Below are 6,000 nucleotides of genomic sequence, written 5' to 3'. Positions count from 1 at the left end.
ACATTGCGTAACTGTAGGAAAAAGGGAGGGGGGAGGTCCGTGTTGGGTTCTGAGGCGAACATCTGCTTGCCTCGACTAGTGTTTGATTCTTTTATCTGATTTTACTCGGCGAAAGTCATACAGGACCACGCATATTTCGCTAAACAGTTCCGAGACTGAGTTGAAAGTTAAAACACTGTGATATATAGGTACATGTCGATTGCGAGAACGCCGATCACAGTATTTCAGCGTGTGAAACAAAACGCGTCCTGAGTGGCCCGGCCAAACAAGGCAACGACTTCTCTCGCAGACGGCCGCCAATCACAAGAAAGAAAGCGTTGGTGGGGGTGTACCTTGTTGCATCTAATAGGCGTTCAATTTTTATTTTTCCGCAAAAAAAAGCCTGCCCCTACATATAAACAAGAAGAAAACAACTTATATTGAGCACAATTTACAAAATAAATATTCCAACACAAATATTAGTTCTAATTTTTTTTTTTTTTTAGTTTCTTGGGAAAACTAAACACGTGACGTTTAAAGCAAAAAGTAGTAAAAATGAGGATTTTTTTGCACCAATAGATGGCATATGTTGCGAGAGTATGCAAGTATTTTTATCATGTGTAAGAATTTCTCAAATTTAATTATAATTTAACTTAATACCTGCGCTCAAAAAAAAATGATCACAACAGAGAGCAAGCACTTTGTCCAACTAGCTGTTCTTTTCTTTGATTGAATACGTACACGAGGCATGCCCGTGCTAGAAATTGTTCCCTTGTAATTGGCGGCCGTCTATGAAAGAGAAGCCATTACCCTATCAGGCTGGGCTATTCAGGACGCGTTTATTAGTGAGCTGAACAACCATATACTCAGCCAACCACGAAACACAGACAAAGCTAAAAAAATTTTAACACTTGGCTGTTATGGAAATATTTTTTTGCGGAAAGCACATGGCCCTGTTTGCAGTCCTTCAGGGCGTGCCTAATAATCTGCTGACCAATGAAAGACGTCGTTAAAATGAATATCCGTTCGCGTTCCAGTATGATGACGATAATTTGGCTGGTATCTACCTCTCTAATAAAAAAGAGGGGGTTGTCTAAAGTTTACGTGATAACGTCATAAGAAAACATTGATGAAAAATTGCATACTTCTTAATTTTCAAATATTATTTTTCAGTTTTTTGCAAATTTAATTAAAATAATTTGTTTAAATATAATCATGAACAATTAGTTATAGAAATAAAATCAAATCAAATCAATGTCAATAAATTGTTAATTTGAAATGACAAAATTGGACAAATAAAATTAATGTTTTTTTTTTTTTTAATTGCTGCTTTTAAAAATCCCGCCTAAACCTGTTTGATATTATAGAATATTTTCTCGCACGGTGGTTGGCCGGTTCTTGCACGCTCGGCTCAGGTGGAACGTGACAATGAGTAATGCTTTTTCGTGCGTGCAGCCGCGGCGTCCATCGATTTATAAGACGTTATCACGTCAAAAAAAAAAACGGGTCTGAGGTTGAATTCACTAACACCGCCATCCATTCGAACGAAAAGGAGAATCCTCACAAACAAAGCCGCCAATTGGAATACTCACTGTTAGAAATTTAAAAACAAATTTACGGACTTAAAAACGAAGAATGGACCTGAAATAAACGAAGAGCTTTTTCGTAATCGGGAATAACCTCATCTTCATAGAAACTACGATTGATTCCGACTTTATAGTTTCGTGTTCAATTGTATTCAGGGTGAACAGCCCCGTGGAAGGAAGACTAGTATATTTTTTTCTTCTGTAGACTTAAAAAGTATTTGAATATTTGGTTAATTCAACAAGATTTTTTCTTGTAAATTCATTTTTAAAGTAAGTAAACTTTGTACTTGGAAATTTACGATGATCCCTGAAAATTTTCAACAGTGCACAGAATATTAAAATCGAGCCTGGTTCCAGACGAGTATAAATTTGTCATCGTTTAAAAACATAATTATTTCGCTCAACTGTTCAGAGAAACATGTCACAGAGTTTTCCATCCTTCGGACTGGTTTCCACATTAGGGTGAACACTTAGCCTTGTTTAATACCGGCTCAAGGTCGTATGAATCATGTCAGGATAACTGCAGTGTTGGAAAGTTTTCACCTTTATTTTACGAAGAAACGCTGGTTACAAATTAACCCGGTATCCTCGTTAATTTCCGGTTGTCTTCGTAAATTAACGGTTGATTTTTTTTTCACTTGCATTCAGCACGATTTCACAATAATTAATCTTGGTGTACCACAGAAACATTCCCAAAAACCTTGTTAAGTAAACAGCAAGAACACTCGTCTTACCTTACACTTTCCTGTTTACCTTGTTTACAGCGGAACACATAATAGGAAAAATAAAAACCTCACAAAATAAAAGTTTGTGTGCGAGATGCTATTGCACTACTTACTTGCCATATGTTTAATATTCATGCCATTTCATATAAAAACTCAATCACGATAATATTTGTATTATTTATAATTTTTATATTATGACTGTCTTGCTAGATGTTGGATAAATGGATTTAACTGCTACGTAAGACAAAATATTTCAAGATAAAGTGATTTTAAAAAATAAATAAAATTAACTCGCGATGTTAAAACTTAAATTCCATAGAATAATAAAACTACTTATCTTTGAAAGAAAATAAAAGCCCTACTTAAATGTTAGAGAACTTTGTGATAGGCAAAGTTCCAAACAATTTTACTTATTTGTTGTTTTTTCTATTGATTCGCAGTCTATGGGAAGGGCTCCAAGCCAATGAGAAAACCTCAAAAAAATTATGTAAGAAGTCACATTCTACCAATTTGATTCGTCTAACAAGTCAGCAACCAATTAACAGGTCGAATTTTACAGAGTACGTAAAGAACATAGCAGTTTTTCCTAGAGGTCACTGAAGCAGCGTATTTTTCTGATATCTTGTCATCATTTAGGCTGTCCAGCTAAATGCTGATATTATTTTTATTTGAAAATTATATTTATATTATTCAGTCGAATCCCAATTTTCTCGCACCTGAATCCAGAATATACCCTTCGCATCTGAAACTAAGTCTCAAGGGTAAAATTGAAATAATGGACAATAAATTTTAACTGTGGCGTTGAAACATCTAATCGCTTAATTGCTTGTTTCACATACTAAGTTTCCAGAATCAATTTTATTTATATGATTAAACGATAAAAGTACACCATCTTAGGGAATGTCAACATGATACTTATGAAGGGAAACATTTACCTAGTAAACTTTCAGAGTTTATCAGTGTTGAAGGTTTTTTTTAAATTAACTTTATTTCCTTTAATATTTTTCTTCGAATTTATTTCCTCAAATATCGAATTCTTTAACTACTAAGGATTTGATGGTATTCGAGGATTCGATTAGCCCATCCCTAATGTCTTTATTTATTCAAGAAGCATAGTAAAATTTTCTGGAAGCAAAAATTCAACACTGATAAACTCTGAAGCTTGCTAGGCATTTTTTTTCCTTCATACTTATCGTTTTGCCATTACCTAAGATTGTGTACTTTTATCGTTTAATCTAATACATAAAATTCTCGTGTCACAGTTTTCGTTGCCATACTCCTCCGAAACGGCTTGGCCGATTTTTATGAAATTTTGTATGCATATTCAGTAGATCTGAGAATCGGCTACTATCTATTTTTCATACCCCTAAGTGTTAAGGGTTGTCCACCCGTAACATTTTTTTTTTAAATTTTTGGACAAAAGTTTTTATTTTATTTTTTTATAATGTGGCATTAGAAAATACATACAACCCTAAATTTTCACCCTTCTATCATCAACCCTTAATTTTTAATATAATTTTATATTTTTCAACCCCGGTCGATAGCTGATCAATTAACACTTGATCAACCTTCCCCGCCTACAGCGAGCTCATTACCTGGATTAACACATAGACCACATATTAATATGAAATGCCATCCCTAAGGGAGTGAAAAAGTGATAATTTAATTTTTTAACAGAAAAAATCATAGGTCATAGACATACAAATAGTGAGTGAGTGTCATTTCTTTATGTCTCCCACACGATCATACACATAGTAAGGTCTGGCAAATTCATATTTTTCTCCTTGGTGAGACCAGCCCGCTTAGTGGAGCTCGCAGCAGCTAGCAAAATAAAGGCGCTCATAACAGTTTTGTTCTTAACTTCGTCAATAAATAGCGTTAGTTGCCTTGAATTTTAAACGCACCATCGTTTGATGCGTTTGTCATGTCTTTAATTTTCGTTTGTTTGTGCCGTATATGTTCCTATACCATTGATCCAATTGCGATGCAATTTTGGTGAGTTGTTATGCGCATGCCCGTGAAGGTTTCTCAGACGGTATAACTATTTTGCAATAGTTGGAGCACAAATCGTTTCAAAAAAATGTGTTTATTTCATATTATATAGCGGCACTTCGTCTGTTTTTGTTGTATAAGTGCACATGCACGACACAATTTATTTAAATATAAAAGAGAGTCAGAGATAGAGTGATATATATATATATATATATATATATATACAGAGTGAGAATGAGAGAGACAGAGAGATAAGTTGAGATAGAGCGAGGTATAGAGAATGAAATGGGTTAGATAAAGAGATATATAGATGCATAGCGCTATATAGAGATTTATATTTAGAAGAGATAGAGATAGTGGGAGGTAATTATATATGTACATATGTAGATATAAAGAGATAAATAGAGATAGAGAGATACATATATAGATGTAAATAGAGATAAATATATATTTAGAGATATGGATGGATGATTTGTTTATGTGTAACTACTTTAAACATATTACAAAACAAAACTGAATGAGGCATTGTAATGCATGCTGAGCATTAGCTTGATAATGGAATCATTTCAATATTAGTAAGTTCTTATTTTTCAGCTTTTTTCTATAGTGCTTTATAAAGTCTAGATTGCATACAGACCACCAATTTTTCGATATATACAGGTAAATAACTATACACTGGCAGAACGTCTGTCGGGATCTGAAAGTGATATAAATTATTTTGCACACTTGACATTCAAATTAAGAAGACAATTACTAACTACATCTGATTTATAAAAAGGTCCCCTTCACCCTGTGTTCAGCCCAGGCAACGCTGGGTACTGCAGCTAGAAATTCCCTAGAAATAATTTATATGGCAAAACAACGTTTGCCGGGTCTGCTAGTCAAATAAATAAAATAATAATAAGTGTTGATTCTGGAAACTTACTATGTGAAACAAACATTTGAATGGTTAGATGTTTCAACGCCACAGTTAATATTCCTTGTGCAATATTTTATTTTTGACCCTTAAGACTTAGTTTCGGATGTGAGGGGGCATATTCGAGGTCCAGATTCGAGAAAATTGGGATTTGACTAACTAATATAAAAATGTCTGGAATTACTTTGCGAGGTAGAGGAATTAAAGAAGCCTCTCGCTTCAAAACCGTGACTGTGAAACGAGGGGTTGACAAATGTGAACGTCAAAGCTTTGTTTCATGGGTAGGGACCTGAAAAATTCGCGGGTTTCGATGACCTCCAGGATAGTCTACACAGTCCTCTGTACACTCGGGGCAAATAACGGCCAGTTCGTTGGCTGCTGACTTGTGAGTCGTCTCAACTGGTATTGCCCCGAGATTCGTCACTTCTTTGGTTTGAGGGGTTTTCTCATTGGCCCAGAGACGCCCAGACGAACAGCAAGCCAATGGCAAAGGCAGCTTAAAGGCATGTGTTTATGTGAATTTCAGACTATCGCGGAATGAATCTGCGAATTTTTCCGGTCTCTATTCATTGGGGAATCTTCCTGCTTGCTGCATGCGTGTAGGGCAAGATATACGGGCGGTGAACAACACAAAAGCACACGTCGGGCCTGGGAACGGGTGGTTTTGGTTTTCAACATGGATATTTATTAAATGAGTATAGTGATTAAAGAGGCCGTGGCCAATAATATATAAATATATACAATGACAGAATAAAAATAAACACACACAAACCTTGCGATGCACACACACACACACAAACAG

The sequence above is a fragment of the Bacillus rossius genome, chromosome 16 (genome assembly GCF_032445375.1).
Source record: "Bacillus rossius redtenbacheri isolate Brsri chromosome 16, Brsri_v3, whole genome shotgun sequence".
Lineage (NCBI taxonomy): Eukaryota > Metazoa > Arthropoda > Insecta > Phasmatodea > Bacillidae > Bacillus > Bacillus rossius.
Note: the sequence above shows the minus strand (reverse complement) of the source record.